We start from the raw sequence: 19,198 nt of genomic DNA, 5'->3' as shown, positions 1-19,198 counted from the left end.
AATTCCAGTCTTGTCTAGGATGGCGCAAAACACCTCTGTGAACAAGCCTCCAAACTCCTAGAAAACTCCCCTAACAATCTGTTCCCTTACCCCTTCAATTGGCTCCTGCCCCTCCTAGCCCCTATTACCTTTATTATTATTATTTTCCTTTTTGTTCCCTGCTTCATTAACCTATTCCAAAAATTCATTCAAAATCAAATTTTGAACATTTCTAACCATACTGTCAACCAGTTACTCCTCCAGGGCTATCAAGGCTTTCTCAGGAAGAATAACAAAACCAGCTAGATGACATCACGAATCATCTCAAGATGCCCGCCCTTCCCCAACTTTACAGCAATGGCCTCACTAACCCCAGAATCTGCACCCCCTTCCAGCAAGAAGTAGCTAGAGAATGAGATTCTACGCCCACTTTCCCAGAGGCCCAATTAAGAAAAGAAAAACATGGGAATGAGGGCAAATTCTGGCACGCTAAGACCCCCATCCCTTAAGATCCAATCACCAATGACCAGGTGGTTGCCCACCCCTTAAGATCCAATCACCAACGTAGAACACACCCTACCCCTACTCCTTAAAAACGGGCTTCATCACCCACGAGCTGCTGCTTCCTCTCTCTAGGGCAGCCATTTTCTCTTTCAAATAATAAAATCTCTTGCGCGGGCCTGTGTCTCCTGAGACGTTCTGGAGTAAGGAGGGTCACAGCAAGATACCCTTTCAATAGTTTCCCAAGAAAGTCATGGCCAGAGGCTAGAGAAACCATACCTTGTATTTCCTCTAGGAGCAAGGATTCAGTTTTGCTCACTGTTCGCTAAGACTTTATGGAACATAACTCTCCCATATAAGGAGAATCAACTGTAACATATGTTGTAACTCCCGGGAAAGGCAAAATACCTCTAAAACCGAAATCAGTCAAAAGGAGAAATAGTTTAAAACCCGATTATTGCTTAGAAACTGCGGTCCGGACCGTTTCTCTTTCCTTCTCCTGCAGAAGGAAGACCTCCCCCTAACCTGTCAGGTTCAGATAAGCTCTCCTTCGCCCAGGTAATTACCCATTGATATGGAGATGACTACTGTCTCCACCCCTTAGGAATGCCCAGTTAATATGCAGATGCACTAAAGCCAGGCAAGATATTCTGGAAACATTACAATTTTACCCACGTATGTATTTTCAAACATCTCTTTTAAAAATGACGAGAAAGCAGGTACTTCTTCAATTGTTGAATTGTTAATCCTTACGTTGAAAGGGCAATTTTTTTTAACAGCATCTACTAGGAAACGTTATCTTTGACAGCCATTTATAGAAAAAAAGTCAACAAATTTGAGACTTTTTTGTGAAGCAAAATGTGTATTGGAACATATATACTAACTTCCAGACAGTAGTTCCCTCTGGGGAGTAAATGGAGACGAATGAGAACAGTGCTTTTAATTGTGTCTGTAACAGTTCTTAAAAATGTGAAGTAAATAAGGCATACTATGATCAATCTGAGCAACGGGCAAATGGTTTCCATTATCCTCTTCTCCTTTCGGCATACTTAAATATCTAACTGTAACATTAGACTATTTGCTAGAGTGCTGCTGCCAGCTGATGGGCAGCGCAGGGCTGGTTGTCGTCACGGACCCCATCAAAAGTTTAAGACATATTGTTTACACCAATGGAGTTCATAATAACTTCACGGCTTTAAGGCAGATTCACTGGTCACTAGAGTTATGACCTTATGGCTTTAAAGTTAAAAGTTGCAATCATGCAAAAGCATCATAGTAAATAGCAGCATGAAAGGGCGCCCCCCAATGCGGAGGCGGCATCTTGGGGTGAGACAGGATGCGGGCCAGACACTTCTCAGGGATCAGCACGTCGAACTGAAGTCTGAAAGGGGCTGAAAGCCTCCGCGCCAATCCGTGCGCAGCCCTCCCCGGTTCGAGCACACCGGAAACGTTAGCTCCCGCTGGGGGCGCTGCGGACCCGCGAGTAGAGGCTGCCTTCCAGGAAGCCAAAAAAAAAAAAAAAAAAAAAAAGGCGGGGTGGGGGGGAGAAAGAAAAAAGGAGGGATAGTGGCGAGCAGGGTTACGGCCGCCGCCCACACGCCGCGCCCCCGCCTCTTCGCCGGCCCGGCCGCCGCCCTCGGCCCCCGGCCGCTCCCCGGAGGCCCAGTCCTCGGAGCCCACGGCTGGCCGGACGCTGTCCGCTGGCGGGGTCCTCAGGTGCGTACCCCGCCCCCGCCGCAGCCGCCATTGAGAACCGCTTTTCTTGGAACTTTCTCCTCCCGCGGGCCTGGCGAAGGGAAGGCCCGGGGAGACCAGCCGTCCCGGTGCATGGCGGGCGGCGCCCCCTTCCCAGCCCACACGGCGGGCCGCAAATCCGGTTCCCGCAGACCGGGCCCCAGGTGTGGGGGTGGGGCGGGAAACCCCAACGGAGGGGGCAGCGGTCGCACGCACAAACGCGCATCCCTCTCCTTTCTCATTGGCTGGGTGTGGGCTGGGGGGGGGCGTGTCGCCTGGGGCACTGATGGGTCCAGTGCGCGTAGGTCACGCTCCGCCTGGCGTATGTGGGGCTCTCGCGTTGCTCCGGACGTGCTTGATTGGTTCGGTGTGGGGGCAGAGTCCCTGCTGTTGCCTGGTAACTGCGCCGGACTCCGCGGCTCCTCGACTCCGCCCCTCGTGTCGCTCGTGGCGTGGCGGTTCCTTGCTGTGGGTTTTGTTGTGGGACTTATCCCGTGGGGCCGTCTCCAGGGGTGTGTTTGTTCGCAGAAATCCAGTACAGAGGCCAGAAGAGCCTCCAGCCCAAGACTACAATCTGAAACGATTATGGCTTACTTAAGGAGGGAAAGGTTCGCAGGGCTGTATTCTCCCTTCAAACCCAAGCTGTGCTGTTTAATCACAGCTTTGAGACACGCTATAAAATTCGTAAAAGCGTATCATTAAATGGTATTCACTATGTTCGCACAGCTGTGCAACCATCACCTCTGACTACTTCCAGAACATTTTCAGCACCCACAGTGAAGCCCCATACTAATGAGTCATTCCCCATTTCCCTTCCCAGCCTTTGGCAACCACTTACGTGCTTCTGTCTCAATCGCTCTGCGTATTTTGGATATTTCCTATAAATGGAATCATAATACAGAGTCTGTCTTTTTTCATTCCTTATTATGGCTGAATAATAATTCAGTGAATGGATATACCACATTTTCATTATCCAGCAACTGATGGATATTTAGGTTGTTTGCACATTCTGGCTATTTTGAATAATGTTGCAATGAACATTCACGTACACGTATTTAATTTGAAGTAAATGTATGTCTAGATGTAAAAGGATATTGCTCAAAAATGGATATTGTTCACAGCTTCAACTGAAGAATAGAACAGAGGTTTTTTCCTCCACTTGACAGAGAAAGCGTAGTTTGTGTGGCTGACCGTTGGTGCCTCCAGTGCACTTAGGGCTTGGCTGGCTACCCAGCGGCTGGTGTTAATATGCAGGGGTGAAAGGAGCGGGTCAGGCTTCTTCTTCAAGTTGTTTAGCCCCTGAGGGCTGCTGCCCAGAGCTCTGGGTCTTTAGCCTCAGCAATGTATTCCCTCATTCCCAGGCTGGAGAATTTAGAAGTGAAGCTCACAGGTATCACTCCCTCATCTCTCTCTCCCAGTTGCTGACTCCGTGTTTCCACATGCCCTGGACCATTTCAGGGGTGTCTGGCATTCATCTTACATTTACTACCTGCTATTCTGTCGTGTCTGTGCAGGTCTGCCTCACTTGAGAATGCCAGAGGTGGATTTTGTTCCCCTTTGTTTCTCCCACGCCCTTCCTGCCAGCAGCTTATGTTTTCACATAGCAGGTGCTTGATACATTTTTGTTGTTGTTATTATTAATCTACAATTACATGAAGAACATTATGTTTACTGCTTGATACATTTTTACTTGTTTTTGCTTTTTATTAATTTGAGTAAGCTAAAGTTCTTGACTGTTAGTCATTTAAATGTGACAAATTGTTTCAATTTTTTTTATACTGAAATACACATTTCTAGTTCTCTTCCATACTTGGTCATTTCAGGATAGAATACTTTGTTGTCTTGAAACTTGTGATTGTATTGAAAAAAACTTCCCCCCAGTTATACTGATTGACATATAACACTGTAGCAGTTTTAGGTGTACAACATAGTAATTTGTTATATGTGTATATTATGAAATCAGAAAAGTCTATTAACAACTGTCACCCTACTTAGGTACAAATGTTTTATTCTTGTGATGAGAACTTTTAAGATCTACTCTCTTAGCAACTTTCTAATATACAATACAGTGTTTTTAACTCCAGTCTCCCAGCTGCATATTACAACCCCCAGGACTTGTTTATTTTATAATAGGTTTGTGCCTTTTGACCCCTTAATACATTTCTGCTGAATGGTGAGTAAGTACACTTGAATTTGTAATTTCCATTCACTGTAGGCCTGGGCTGAGTTGTGGAGAAGGTGGCCTCTCAGGAACTTGTTAATTAACTAACATCAAGGCCTTAGATACCTATTAACCCTTGGAAAGGAGAACTTGAAAACAGTCTAAAAAAATAAACCATGCTTCTATTTCAAGATTTCAGAGATTTGGTAAATGGAGTGGACGACATTCCAAATGATGAGAATTATAAGTGATAGAAATAAATTCTAGATCAGGGATAGACTAACTTTTTCTGGAAACGGCCAGATAGTAAATATTTTCACCTTGGGAGACACGTGGTCTCTGTCACTTGCAGGCAACCTGCCTTTGCAGGAAAAAAGCCATAGACGAGATGTAAACAAATAAGTGTGGCTGTGTCCCAATAAAACTTTATTTACAAAATAGGTGACAGTCTGGATTTGTCCCACAGGCTGCAGAATGTTGACCCCTGTTCTAGATGTTTGCTTTTCATTAGTAAAATATTAAGTTGAAAAGGAGAGAAAGTCCTCAAGGATTGCTGGGAAAACTATGTGAGGTTTAAGAGTTTTTGTTTCTGTCTCCAGCTTTTAAGAGCAAAAAGTTAAACACTATATAAAACCCGTGATCTAAATGAATATTGCTGGTGCTTCAGATTGAACAGAAATTAAGTTAATAATCACTATGTATGCTTTAGTGGGTATTACTCCGTGGTATAGCTCTCATTGTCAAGGATTTTTATCTTTATTAGAATGCATTGATTTTTTTTTCACAAGGAAATGTTCTCCAAGGGCAAATCCCCATGTTGGCTTAGAGTCATGTTTCATTATTTATGATGTTCTTTTAATGCATGTTGGGTTCTAAATCATAACATTTAGAAGACAAGTTTCCTGGCTCCATTTGTTGTTAAGAAAAGGATTGAACAAAACAGTAATTATGAAGCAGTCAGGGGCTTTTTGGTTCTTGCTGGTAGCACAGTTGATACAAACGGATACTACCTTTTTTGAGTTCCACCTAGTTTCATTCTGCCTATGATTTTATCCTCTTAAAAACCAGAGTTTTGACATGACAGTCTTCTTAGGGTTTTCTATGGTGTAATTTACAGAAATGATATCTTTTACCACTGGCAGTAACAGATGTCAATCAAACAATTTAGTTTTGTGTTTTAGAGGAAGACTTTGTTAAAACTCTATGGAAAGCATTTGTAGAAAATAATAGACACAATGGAGTCATTCCATACACGTTTAACTTGTAAGAGTTTAAGCATCCTTGAACTGCAAAAATGAAAGTAGAAGAGTAGCTATTTAAATATTGTAGGCACTTTCTGCCATTCTAATATAGGAGCATCTGACTTAGGAGTGGCCTGAAGTGGGTGGGAGCCTGGCATACCTCAATCCCTTCAGTGGTCTCAGCACAACACATGTGAGTCTAGTGTTCAAAAATGCATATTTTTCATACATATGTACTTTGGAGTAGTTTAGCCCCTAAACTACTTCACTGGATGATTAATGAAGAAACAATGAGCTATGGCTACACTGCAGGAAAAATTGGCCTGCAGGACTCAGTGGGAGATCCCAGTTAGAGGTGTGGTCACAGAGAATCCAGTATTTATGCCATCAGCATGAGCGTCAGCAACCTGTGGCACCAAGATGTGTTCTAGTCGCTGCTTGGTGATTAGCCAAGTATGTGATAAGATTTTAGAGAGACTGAAAGACTTCAGCTCGAAAGACATACTTATCAATGGCAGAATTCAAAAAAAAAACTGAAACCCAGCACCACAGAGGGATGATCTTCTGATAGCTGAAAGCCCTCCAAGGGTGGTTAACAGATTTAATTAATTACTTATCTGAAAAAATGTGTACGGTTGGCAAAGTTACATCTGCTGATAAAGAGCTGGAACAGCCTCTCCCTAAACAAAGAAATCATAGAAGAAAAATGTTCTCTCTGGGATATTTACCACTTCCTCAGATAATTTTGACCATGCTTGAATTTGCTTTTGCATGTACCGCCTTCCATTGTAAGATGGGACTTTGCTCTATGGCACATTGTCTTTTGTTTGTTTTTGTTTTTGTTTTTTTAATTTTATTTTGGTATCATTAATCTACAATTACATGAAGGACATTATGTTCACTAGGCTACCCCCCTCACCAAGTCCCCCCCACATACCCGTTCACAGTCACTGTCCATCAACATAGTAAGATGCTGTAAAATCACTACTTGTCTTCTCTGTGTTGCACAGATCTCCCCATGCCCCCCCCACACTATACATGCTAATCGTAATGCCCTCTTTCTTTTTTCCCGCCCTTATCCCTCCCTTCCCACCCGTCCTCCCCAGTCCCATTACCTTTGGTAACTATTAGTCCATTCTTGGGTTCTGTGCTTCTGCTGCTGTTTTGTTCCTTCAGTTTTCTTTTGTTCTTATACTCCACATATGAGTGAAATCATTTGGTACTTGTCTTTCTCCGCCTGGCTTATTTCACTGAGCATAATATCCTCTAGCTCCATCCATGTTGTTGCAAGTGGTAGGATCTGTTTTTTTCTTATAGCCGAGTAATATTCCATTGTGTATATGTACCACATCTTCTTTATCCATTCATCTACTGATGGACACTTAGGTTGCTTCCATTTCTTGGCTGTTGTAAATAGTGCAGCAATAAACATAAGGGTGCATCTGTCTTTTACAAACTGGAGTGCTGCATTCTTAGGGTAGATTCCTAGAAGTGGAACTCCTGGGTCAAATGATATTTCTATTTTGAGCATTTTGAGGAACCTCCATACTGCTTTACACAATGGTTGAATTAATTTACATTCCCACCAGCAGTGTAGGAGGGTTCCCCTTTCTCTACAACCTCGCTGACATTTGTTGTTGTTTATCTTTTGGATCGTAGCCATCCTTACTGGTGTGAGATGATATCTCATTGTGGTTTTAATTTGCATTTGTCTGATGACAAGCGATGTGGAGCATCTTTTCATGTGTCTGTTGGCCACCTGAATTTCTTCTTTCGAGAACTGTCTGTTCAGCTCCTCTGCCCATTTTTTAATTGGATTATTTGCTTTTTGTTTGTTGAGGTGTGTGAGCTCTTTATATATTTTGGATGTCAACCCTTTATTGGATCTGTCATTTATGAATATATTCTCCCATACTGTAGGGTACCTTTTTGTTCTATTGATGGTGTCCTTTGCCATACAGAAGCTTTTCAGCTTGATATAGTCCCATTTGTTCATTTTTGCTTTTGTTTCCCTTGCCCGGGGAGATATGTTCAAGAAGAGGTCACTGATGTTTATGTCTAAGAGATTTTTGCCTATGTTTTTTTCTAAGAGTTTTATGGTTTCATGACTTACATTCAAGTCTTTGATCCATTTCGAATTTACTTTTGTGTATGGGGTTAGATAGTGATCCAGTTTCAATCTCTTACATGTAGCTGTCCAGTTTTGCCAGCACCATCTGTTGAAGAGGCTGTCATTTCCCCATTGTATGTCCATGGCCCCTTTATTGAATATTAGTTGACCATATATGTTTGGGCTAATGTTTGGAGTCTCTGTTCTGTTCCATTGGTCTGTGGCTCTCTTCTTGTGCCAGTACCAAATTGTCTTGATTACTGTGGCTTTGTAGTAGAGCTTGAAGTTGGGGAGTGAGATCCCCCCCACTTTATTCTTCCTTCTCAGGATTGCTTTGGCTATTCGGGGTCTTCGGTGTTTCCATATGAATTTTTGAACTATTTGTTCCAATTCATTGAAGAATGCTGTTGGTAATTTGATAGGGATTGCTTCGAATCTGTATATTGCTTTGGGCAGGATGGCCATTTTGATGATATTAATTCTTCCCAGCCAAGAGCATGGGATGAGTTTCCATTTGTTAGTGACCTCTTTAATTTCTCTTAAGAGTGTCTTATAGTTTGTTTTTTGTTTTTAACAAGGTATTCATTTACTCTGAAAGAGAATGGTCAAGAGTATCAGCTTCTTAGTTTTATATAGCAGTAACATTTTAAAGAGTTTGCTTGCATGTTTCTTTTTAAAACAGTTCAAATTTACCCACGTTAACCCTTTGTTAAAACAGATATTTACTTCATTTTAGATAAAAATTGGAAAACACATGTTCGGCATATTTAAAGGCTTATTTAAAAATATTCGTGACATTTTTGTAACTTCCAATGGGAAAATAAGTTTAATATTTCAACCAAGTTATGTTGTTGATTTCTAACAATACAGACAAGGAATTGGAGTGAAAACTCTTTAAATTTTGCCAATAGACATATTTTGCATAAAATGGAAAGTATTTCAAGTTGTACCTTTCACATGAAATAATGAGTTTTTTGTATCATTAATCTACAATTACATGAAGAACATTATGTTTACTAGGTTCCCCCCTTCACCAAGTTCCCCCCACAACCCCCATCACAGTCACTGCCCATCAGCGTACTAAGATGCTGTAGAATCACTACTTGTCTTCTCTGTGTTGTACAGCCCTCCCCATGCCCCCCTGCCACATTATACATACTAATCGTAATGCCTCCTTTCTTTTTCCCTGCCCTTATCCCTCCCTTCCCTCCCATCCTCCCCAGTCCCTTTCCCTTTGATAACTGTTAGTCCATTCTTGGGTTCTGTGATTCTGCTGCCATTTTGTTCCTTCAGTGTTTTCTTTGTTCTTATACTCCACAGATGAGTGAAATCATTTGGTACTTGTATTTCTCTGCCTGGTTTATTTCACTGAGCATAATACCCTCTAGCTCCATCCATGTTGTTGCGAATGGTATGATCTGATTTTTTCTTATGGCTGAGTAATATTCTATTGTGTATATGTACCACATCTTCTTTATCCATTCACCTACTAATGGACACTTAGGTTGCTTCCATATCTTGGCTATTGTAAATAGTGCAGCGATAAACATAGGGGTGCATCTGTCTTTTTCAAGCTGGAGTGCTGCATTCTTAGGGTAAATTCCTAGAAGTGGAATTCCTGGGTCAAATGGTATTTCTTTTTTGAGCTTTTTGAGGAACCTCCATATGCTTTCCACAGTGGTTGAACTAATTCACATTCCCACCAGCAGTGTAGGAGGGTTCCCCTTTCTCCACAACCTCGCCAACATTTGTTGTTGTTTGTCTTTTCGATGATGGCGATCCTTACTGGTGTGAGGTGATATCTCATTGTGGTTTTAATTTGCATTTCTCTGATGACTAGTGATGTGGAACATCTTTTCATGTGTCTGCTGGCCATCTGAATTTCTTCTTTGGAGAAGTGTCTGTTCAGATCCTCTGCCCATTTTTTAATGGATTATTTGCTTTTTGTTTGTTGAGGTGCATGAGCTCTTTATATATTTTGGATGTCAACCCCTTATCAGATCTGTCATTTATGAATATATTCTCCCATACAGTACAATGCCTTTTTGTTCTATTGATGGTGTCCTTTGCTGTAGAGAAGATTTTCAGCTTGATATAGTCCCACTTGTTCATTTTTGCTTTTGTTTCCCTTGCCCCGGGAGATATGTTCATGAAGAAGTCACTCATGTTTATGTCCAAGAGATTTTTGCCTATGTTTTTTCCTAAGTGTTTTATGCTTTCATGACTTACATTCAGGTCTTCGATCCATTTCGAATTTACTTTTGTATATGGGGTTAGACAGTGATCCAGTTTCAATCTCTTACATGTTGCTGTCCAGTTTTGCCAACACCAGCTGTTGAAGAGGCTATCATTTCCCCATTGTATGTCCATGGCTCCTTTATTGTATATTAATTGACCATATATGTTTGGGTTAATGTTTGGAGTCTCTATTGTGTTTCACTGGTCTGTAGGTCTGTTCTTGTGCCAGTACCAAATTGTCTTGATTACTGTGGCTTTGTATTAGAGCTTGAAGTTGGGGAGCGAGATCCCCCCCACTTTATTCTCCTTCTCAGGATTGCTTTGGCTATTCAGGGTCTTTGTTGGTTCCATATGAATTTTTGAACTATTTGTTCCAGTTAATTGAAGAGTGCTGTTGGTAATTTGATAGGGATTGCATCGAATCTGTAGATTGTTTTGAGCAGGATGGCCATTTTGATGATATTAATTCTTCCCAGCCAAGAGCATGGGATGAGTTTTCATTTGTTAGTGTCCTCTTTAATTTCTCTTAAGAGTGTCTTGTAGTTTTCAGGATAAGGTCTTTCACTTCCTTGGTTAGGTTTATTCCTAGGTATTTTATTCCTTTTGATGCGATTGTGAATGGAATTGTTTTCCTGATTTCTCTTTCTATTGGTTCATTGTTAGCGTATAGGAAAGCCAGAGATTTCTGTGTGTTAATTTTGTATCCTGCAACTTTGCTGTATTCCAATATCAGTTCTTGTAGTTTTGGATTGGAGTCTTTAGGGTTTATATGTACAATATCATGTCATCTGCAAATAGTGACAGTTTGACTGCTTCTTTACCAATCTGGATTGCTTGTATTTCTTTGTTTTGTCTAATTGCCATGGCTAGGACCTCCAGTACTATGTTGAATAACAGTGGGGAGAGTGGGCATCCCTGTCTTGTTCCTGATCTTAGAGAAAAAGCTTTTAGCCTCTCGCTATTCAATATGATATTGGCTGTGCGTTTATCATATATGGCCTTTATTATGTTTTGGTACTTGCACTCTGTAACCATTTTGTTGAGAGTTTTTATCATGAATGGATGTTGAATTTTGTCAAATGCTTTTTCAGCATCTATGGAGATGATCATATGGTTTTTGTCCTTGTTTTTATTTATGTGGTGGATGATGTTGATGGATTTTCGTATATTGTACCATCCTTGCATCCCTGAGATGAATCCCACTTGGTCATGGTGTATGATCCTTTTGATGTATTTTTGAATTCGGTTTGCTAATATTTTGTTGAGTATTTTTGCATCTATGTTCATTAGGGATATTGGTCTGTAATTTTCCTTTTTGGTGGGGTCTTTGCCTGGTTTTGGTATTAGGGTGATGCTGGCTTCATAGAATGAGTTTGGGAGTATTCCCTCCTCTTCTATTTTTTGGAAAACTTTAAGGAGAATGGGTATTATGTCTTCTCTGTATGTCTGATAAAATTCTGAAGTAAATCCATCTGGTCAGGTGTTTTGCTCTTGGGTAGTTTTTTGATTACCACTTCAATTTTGTTGCTGGTAATTGGTTTGTTTAGATTTTGTGTTTCTTCCTTGGTCAGTCTTGGAAGGTTGTGTTTTTCTAGGAAGTTGTCCATTTCTTCTAGGTTTTCCAGCTTGTTAGCATATAGCTTTTCATAGTATTGTCTAATAATTCTTTGTATTTCTGTGGGGTCCGTCATGATTTTTCCTTTTTCATTTCTAATTCTGTTGATGTGTGTTGATTCTCTTTTTCTCTTAATAAGTCTGGCTTGAGGCTTATCTATTTTGTTTATTTTCTCATAGAACCAGCTCTTGGTTTCATTGATTTTTTTCTATTGTTTTATTCTTCTCAATTTTATTTATTTCTTCTCTAATCTTTATAATGTCCCTCCTTCTGCTGACTTTTGGCCTCATTTGTTCTTTTACCTGTTTTGATAATTGTGACCTTAGACTGTTCATTTGGGATTGTTCTTCCTTCTTTAAATATGCCTGGATTGCTATATACTTTTCTCTTAAGACTGCTTTCGCTGTGTCCCGCAGAAGTTGAGGCTTTGTGTTGTTGTTGTCATTTGTTTCCATATATTGCTTGATCTTTTTTTTAATTTGGTTGTTGACCCATTGATTATTTAGGAGCATGTTGTTAAGCCTCCATGTGTTTGTGAGCCTTTTTGCTTTCTTTGTACAATTTATTTCTAGTTTTATACCTTTGTGGTCTGAAAAGTTGGTTGGTAGGATTTCAATGTTTTTGAATTTACTGAAGCTCTTTTTGTGGCCTAGTATGTGGTCTATTCTGGAGAATGTTCCATGTGTACTTGAGAAGAATGTGTATCCTGTTGCTTTTGGATGTAGAGTTCCGTAGATGTCTATTAGATCCATCTGTTCTAGTGTGTTGTTCAGTGCCTCTGTGTCCTTACTTATTTTCTGTGAAATAATGAGTTTTTGATGATACATTCTAGATACTGATTTTCCCCAAAAGAATTACCATAATATGGACCATCCAGTTTTTTTAAATAGAAATGTATAAATAATTGACAAAGAGTATGGCCAGTTTAAAAAAATAATTTTAAAAATTTTGAAGCTATCTTGAACTTACAGAAAAATTGAAGTAGGGTACAAAGAACTCTTATTTTTTCTGAATCATCTGAGAGAAATTATCAACCTTAGGCTCGGCTCCATCACCACCAGATACTTCATAATGTGTATCTCCTAGGAACAGGAAACAGGGATTTCTCCTACATAACAACAATATTGCAATAAAAATGAAATTAACCTAGGTATATTAAAACCTAAGACCTCATAAAGTTTTACCAGTTGTACCAGTAATGTTCTCTATAGCAAAAGAGAAAATATTTGCAAACCACATATAAAGGACTTGTAACCAGAATATGTAAATAACTCTGTCAACTCAGTAATAAAAAATAAGCAAACAGTTTCAATTTTAAAACACAAAAATTTGAACAGGCATTTCTCCAAAGGTATATGGATGGTAAATAAGCACATGAAAAGCTTCCCAGCATGTTTAGTCAGTAGGAGAATTAAACCCACAAAGTGGTACCACTCCCAACCTAATAGAATGGCTGAAGTGTTTTTTAAAGCTGACAACACTATGTGTTAACAATGATGTGGAGCTGCTAGAATTATCATGCATTAGTGGTAGGAACACAAAATGGTACAGCCACTTTGGAAAACCGTTTGATACTTTCTTATAAAGCTAAAAATAACACAGTCAACATATGACCCAGCAATCCTACTCTTAGGTATTTACACAAGAGAAATGAAATTTTAGGTTGTCGCAAAAGCCTATGTGTGAATAGTCACAGTGGCTTTGCTGGTAATCATGATAAAACTGCAAACTCAAACGTTAACTAGCAAAAGAATGAACAAGCTGTGTTGCGTCCCTACAGTGGAGCACTCAGTAATAAAAAGAATCAACTACCGAAATGCCCAAGAATGCAGTGGATGATTCTGGCACAATCAAAACTGCAGGGGCAGAAAATAGATCAGTTATTGCCAGGGGTTAGGATGGGGGCTGTGGATTGACTACAAAGGCACATGGAAGAGTTTGGGGGGTGATGGAAGTGGTCCATACCTTGATTTTAGTGTTGGCTTCATGACTTTATATTTTTTCAAATGTATAGAATTGTGCATTAAAAAGGGTGAACTTTATTATATATAAATTTTACCTTAACTAAAAGAAATTTTAAATAACATAAACATGTATTTCACTTTTAATAAAGAAATGAAGCATAATCCTAATAAGGACCTAGTTTACAGCAGTTAAAGGAATTTGTACAATAAAACATTGGTATTAAAAGAAATCAGAGTGGAGGGCGGAGCCAAGATGGCGGCGTGAGTAGAGCAGTGGAAATCTCCTCCCAAAAACACATAGAGCTATGAAAATATAACAAAGAAAAATCTTCCTAAAATAGAGACCACAGGACACAGGACAACATCCAGACCACATCCACACCTGCAAGAACCCAGCGCCTTGTGAAGGGGGTAAGATAGAAGCCCCAGCCCGGCGGGACCCGAGCGCCCCTCCCCCCGGCTCCCGGTGGGTGGAGAGAAACCGGAGCGGTTTTTTTTTTGGCGAGCGCTTTTTGGAAGCCTTAGAGGGACGGGCCCCCGTTGCTGGGGAGGCAGGGTGGCGGGACCGGTGAGGAGGTGCCTGGGAACGGCGCCAGAGGACAAAGAATATCCCGCGTTTCTCCCTGCGAGACCTGGGGGCGGGTGCCTGAGACCGGTGCCTGAGGACGGAGGAGGTCGCGCGTTTTTCCCCTTTTTTTTTTTTTCTCTTTTGGGCGAGCGCTTTTTGGAAGCCTTGAAGGGACGGGGACCCCAGTGCTAGGGAGGCACGGTGGCGGGACTGGTGAGCGGGTGGCTGGGACCGGCGCCTGAGGACAAAGAATATCCCCCGTTTTTCCCTGCGGGACTGGTGGGCGGGTGCCTGAGACCGGCACTTGAGGACAGAGGAAATCGCGCGTTTTTCCCCCTTTTTTTTTCTCTTTTCTGCGAGTGCTTTTTGGAAGCCTAAAAGGGACAGGGACCCCGGTGCTAGGGAGGCAGGGTGGCGGGACTGGTGAGCGGGTGCCTGGGACCGGCACCTGAGGACAAAGAATATCCCGCATTTTTCCCTGTGGGACCGGTGGGTGGGTGCCTGAGACCAGCACCTGAGGACGGAAGAAATCGCGCGTTTTTCCCCTTTTTTTTCTCTCTTTTTGCCGAGTGCTTTTTGGAAGCCTTGAAGGGACAGGGACCCCGGTGCTAGGGAGGCAGGGCGGCGGGACTGGTGAGCGGGTGCGTGGGACCAGTGCCTGAGGACAAAGAATATTGAGCGTTCCTTCCCTGCGGGACCGGTGGGTGGGTGCTTTTTGGAAGCCTTGAAAGGACAGGGACCCTGGTGCTAGGGAGACAGGGCAGCAGGACCAGTGAGCGGGTGCCTGGGACCGGCACCTGAGGACAAAAAAAAAAAAAAAAAAAAAAATCGCTTGTTTTTTCCTTTTTTTTGTTTCTCTTTCTTTCTGTTCCCTCTCTCATTGTTGCTGTTGTTGTTTTGGTTTGGAGAGTGCTTTTTGGAAATCTTAAAGGGGCAGGACAGGTCACTTAGACCAGAAGCAGGGAATCTGGGGATCTCTGGGCACTCTAACCCCCTGGGCAGCAGGGAGCACAGAGGCCCCTTACGGAGATAAATAGTCTCCTGGCTGCTCCCCCTCCAACGGGGCTCCACCATTTTGGAGGAACAGCCCCAGCCAGGCCAAGCCCACAGCAACAGCGGAGATAAACCCCAAAGCAACTGGGCAGGAAGCAGAAGCCCTGTCTGCGCACAGCTGCCCAGCACAAGCCACTAGAGGTCGCTATTCTCCCAGGAAAAGGCTACAAACCAACAAGAAGGGAAGCTCTTCCAGCGGTCAGTTGTACCAGCTCTGCAAACTATCTCTATCACCATGAAAAGGCAAAACTACAGGCAGACAAAGATCACAGAGACAACACCTGAGAAGGAGACAGACCTAACTAGTCCTCCTGAAAAAGAATTCAAAATAAAAATCATGAACATGCTGACAGAGATGCAGAAAAAAATGCAAGAGCAATGGGATGAGATGCAGAGAAAAATGCAAGAGCAGTGGGATGAGATGCAGAGAAAAATGCAAGAGCAGTGGGATGAAGTCCGGAAGGAGATCACAGATGTCAGGAAAGAGATCACAGAAGTGAAACAATCCCTGGAAGGATTTATAAGCAGAATGGATAAGATGCAAGAGGCCATTGAAGGAATAGAAGCCAGAGAACAGGAACGTATAGAAGCTGACAGAGAGAGAGATAAAAGGATCTCCAGGAATGAAACAACACTAAGAGAAATATGTGACCAATACAAAAGGAAAAACATTCGTATTATAGGGATACCAGAAGAGGAAGAAAGAGGAAAAGGGATAGAAAGTGTCTTTGAAGAAATAATTGCTGAAAACTTCCCCAAACTGGGGGAGGAAATAATCGAACAGACCATGGAATTATACAGAACCCCCAACAGAAAGGATCCAAGGAGGACAACACCAAGACACATAATAATTAAAATGGCAAGGATCAAGGACAAGGAAAGAGTTTTAAAGGCAGCTAGAGAGAAAAAGGTCACCTATAAAGGAAAACCAATCAGGCTAACATCAGACTTCTCAACAGAAACCCTACAGGCCAGAAGAGAATGGCATGATATACTTAATGCAATGAAACAGAAGGGCCTTGAACCAAGGATACTGTATCCAGCACGACTATCATTTAAATATGATGGTGGGATCAAACAATTCCCAGACAAGCAAAAGCTGAGGGAATTTGCTTCCCACAAACCACCTCTACAGGGCATCCTACAGGGACTGCTCTAGATGGGAGCACCCCATCTAGAGCACAGAACAAAACACACAACATATGAAGAATGGAGGAGGAGGAATAAGAAGGGAGAGAAGAAAAGACTCTCCAGACAGTGTATATAACAGCTCAATAAGCGAGCTAAGTTAGGCAGTAAGATACTAAAGAAGCTAACCTTGAACCTTTGGTAACCACGAATCTAAAGCCTGCAATGGCAATAAGTACATATCTTTCAATAGTCACCCTAAATGTAAATGGACTTAATGCACCAATCAAAAGACATAGAGTAATAGAATGGATAAAAAAGCAAGACCCATCTATATGCTGCTTACAAGAAACTCACCTTAAACCCAAAGATAAGCATAGACTAAAAGTCAAGGGATGGAAAAACATATTTCAGGCAAACAACAGTGAGAAGAAAGCAGGGGTTGCAGTACTAATATCAGACAAAATAGACTTCAAAACAAAGAAAGTAACAAGAGATAAAGAAGGCCACTACATAATGATAAAGGGCTTAGTCCAACAAGAGGATATAACCATTCTAAATATATATGCACCCAATACAGGAGCACCAGCATATGTGAAGCAAATACTAACAGAACTAAAGAGGGAAATAGACTGCAATGCATTCATTGTAGGAGACTTCAACACACCACTCACCCCAAAGGATAGATCCACTGGGCAGAAAATAAGTAAAGACACACAGGCACTGAACAACACACTAGAACAGATGGACCTAATAGACATCTATAGAACTTTACATCCAAAAGCAACAGGATATACATTCTTCTCAAGTGCACATGGAACATTCTCCAGAATAGACCACATACTAGCTCACAAAAAGAGCCTCAGTAAATTCCACAATATTGAAATTCTACCAACCAATTTTTCAGACCACAAAGGTATGAAAGTAGAAATAAATTCTACAAAGAAAACAAAAAGGCTCACAAACACATGGAGGCTTAACAACATGCTACTAAATAATCAATGGATCAATGAACAAATCAAAATAGAGATCAAGGAATATATAGAAACAAATGACAACAACAACACTAAGCCCCAACTTCTGTGGGATGCAGCGAAAGCAGTCTTAAGAGGAAAGTATATAGCAATCCAGGCACACTTGAAGAAGGAAGAACAATCCCAAATGAATAGTCTAACATCACAATTATTAAAACTGGAAAAAGAAGAACAAATGAGGCCTAAAGTCAGCAGAAGGAGGGACATAATAAAGATCAGAGAAGAAATAAACAAAATTGAGAAGAATAAAACAATAGCAAAAATCAACGAAACCAAGAGCTGGTTCTTTGAGAAAATAAACAAAATAGATAAGCCTCTAGCCCAACTTATTAAGAGAAAAAGAGAGTCAACACAAATCAACATAATCAGAAATGAGAATGGAAAAATCACGACAGACTCCACAGAAATACAAAGAATTATTAAAGACTACTATGAAAACCTATATGCCAACAAGCTGGAAAACCTAGAAGAAATGGACAACTTCCTAGAAAAATACAACCTCCCAAGACTGACCAAGGAAGAAACACAAAAGTTAAACAAACCAATTACAAGCAAAGAAATTGAAACAGTAATCAAAAAACTACCCAAGAACAAAACCCCGGGGCCGGACGGATTTACCTCGGAATTTTATCAGACACACAGAGAAGACATAATACCCATTCTCCTTAAAGTGTTCCACAAAATAGAAGAAGAGGGAATACTCCCAAACTCATTCTATGAAGCCAACATCACCCTAATACCAAAACCAGGAAAAGACCCCACCAAAAAAGAAAATTACAGACCAATATCCCTGATGAATGTAGATGCAAAAATACTCAATAAAATATTAGCAAACAGAATTCAACAGTATATCAAAAGGATCATACACCATGACCAAGTGGGGTTCATCCCAGGGATGCAAGGATGGTACAACATTCGAAAATCCATCAACATCATCCACCACATCAACAAAAAGAAAGACAAAAACCACATGATCATCTCCATAGATGCTGAAAAAGCATTTGACAAAATTCAACATCCATTCATGATAAAAACTCTCAGCAAAATGGGAATAGAGGGCAAGTACCTCAACATAATAAAGGCCATCTATGATAAACCCACAGCCAGCATTATACTGAACAGCGAGTAGCTGAAAGCATTTCCACTGAGATCGGGAACCAGACAGGGATGCCCACTCTCCCCACTGTTATTTAACATAGTACTGGAGGTCCTAGCCACGGCAATCAGACAAAACAAAGAAATACAAGGAATCCAGATTGGTAAAGAAGAAGTTAAACTGTCACTATTTGCAGATGATATGATACTGTACATAAAAAACCCTAAAGACTCCACTCCAAAACTACTAGAACTGATATCGGAATACAGCAAAGTTGCAGGATACAAAATCAACACACAGAAATCTGTAGCTTTCCTATACACTAACAACGAATCAATAGAAAGAGAAATCAGGAAAACAATTCCATTCACCATTGCATCAAAAAGAATAAAATACCTAGGAATAAACCTAACCAAGGAAGTGAAAGACTTATACTCTGAAAACTACAAGTCACTCTTAAGAGAAATTAAAGGGGACACTAATAAATGGAAACTCATCCCATGCTCATGGCTAGGAAGAATTAATATCGTCAAAATGGCCATCCTGCCGAAAGCAATATACAAATTTGATGCAATCCCTCTCAAATTACCAGCAACATTCTTCAATGAATTGGAACAAATAATTCACAAATTCATATGGAAACACCAAAGACCCCGAATAGCCAAAGCAATCCTGAAAAAGAAGAATAAAGTAGGGGGGATCTCACTCCCCAACTTCAAGCTCTACTACAAAGCCATAGTAATCAAGACAATTTGGTACTGGCACAAGAACAGAGC

General features: G+C 41.1%; 1 protein-coding gene across 4 annotated transcripts in view; it reads left to right on the top strand.

The window, feature by feature from the left end:
- The first annotated feature begins 1,358 nt into the window (after positions 1 to 1,358).
- GTF2IRD2B (GTF2I repeat domain containing 2B) overlaps positions 1,359 to 19,198 on the top strand; it is a 67,376-nt gene continuing 49,536 nt past the window's right edge. The window contains exon 1 of one of the 4 annotated variants that reach the window (XR_005057085.2): positions 1,359 to 2,196. The gene's annotated coding sequence lies outside the window, so the exon portion shown is untranslated. Of the gene's footprint in view, positions 2,197 to 13,935; positions 13,955 to 19,198 lie in introns of those variants that run through there. The other 3 variants (XM_073215213.1, XM_037002699.2, XM_073215212.1) reach the window with 3 other exon arrangements.

Source organism: Manis javanica, chromosome 10 (assembly GCF_040802235.1).
Source record: "Manis javanica isolate MJ-LG chromosome 10, MJ_LKY, whole genome shotgun sequence".
Classification (NCBI taxonomy): domain Eukaryota; kingdom Metazoa; phylum Chordata; class Mammalia; order Pholidota; family Manidae; genus Manis; species Manis javanica.
The sequence above is the reverse complement of the archived record's forward strand: the minus strand, read 5'-3'. Positions and strand labels throughout refer to the sequence as shown.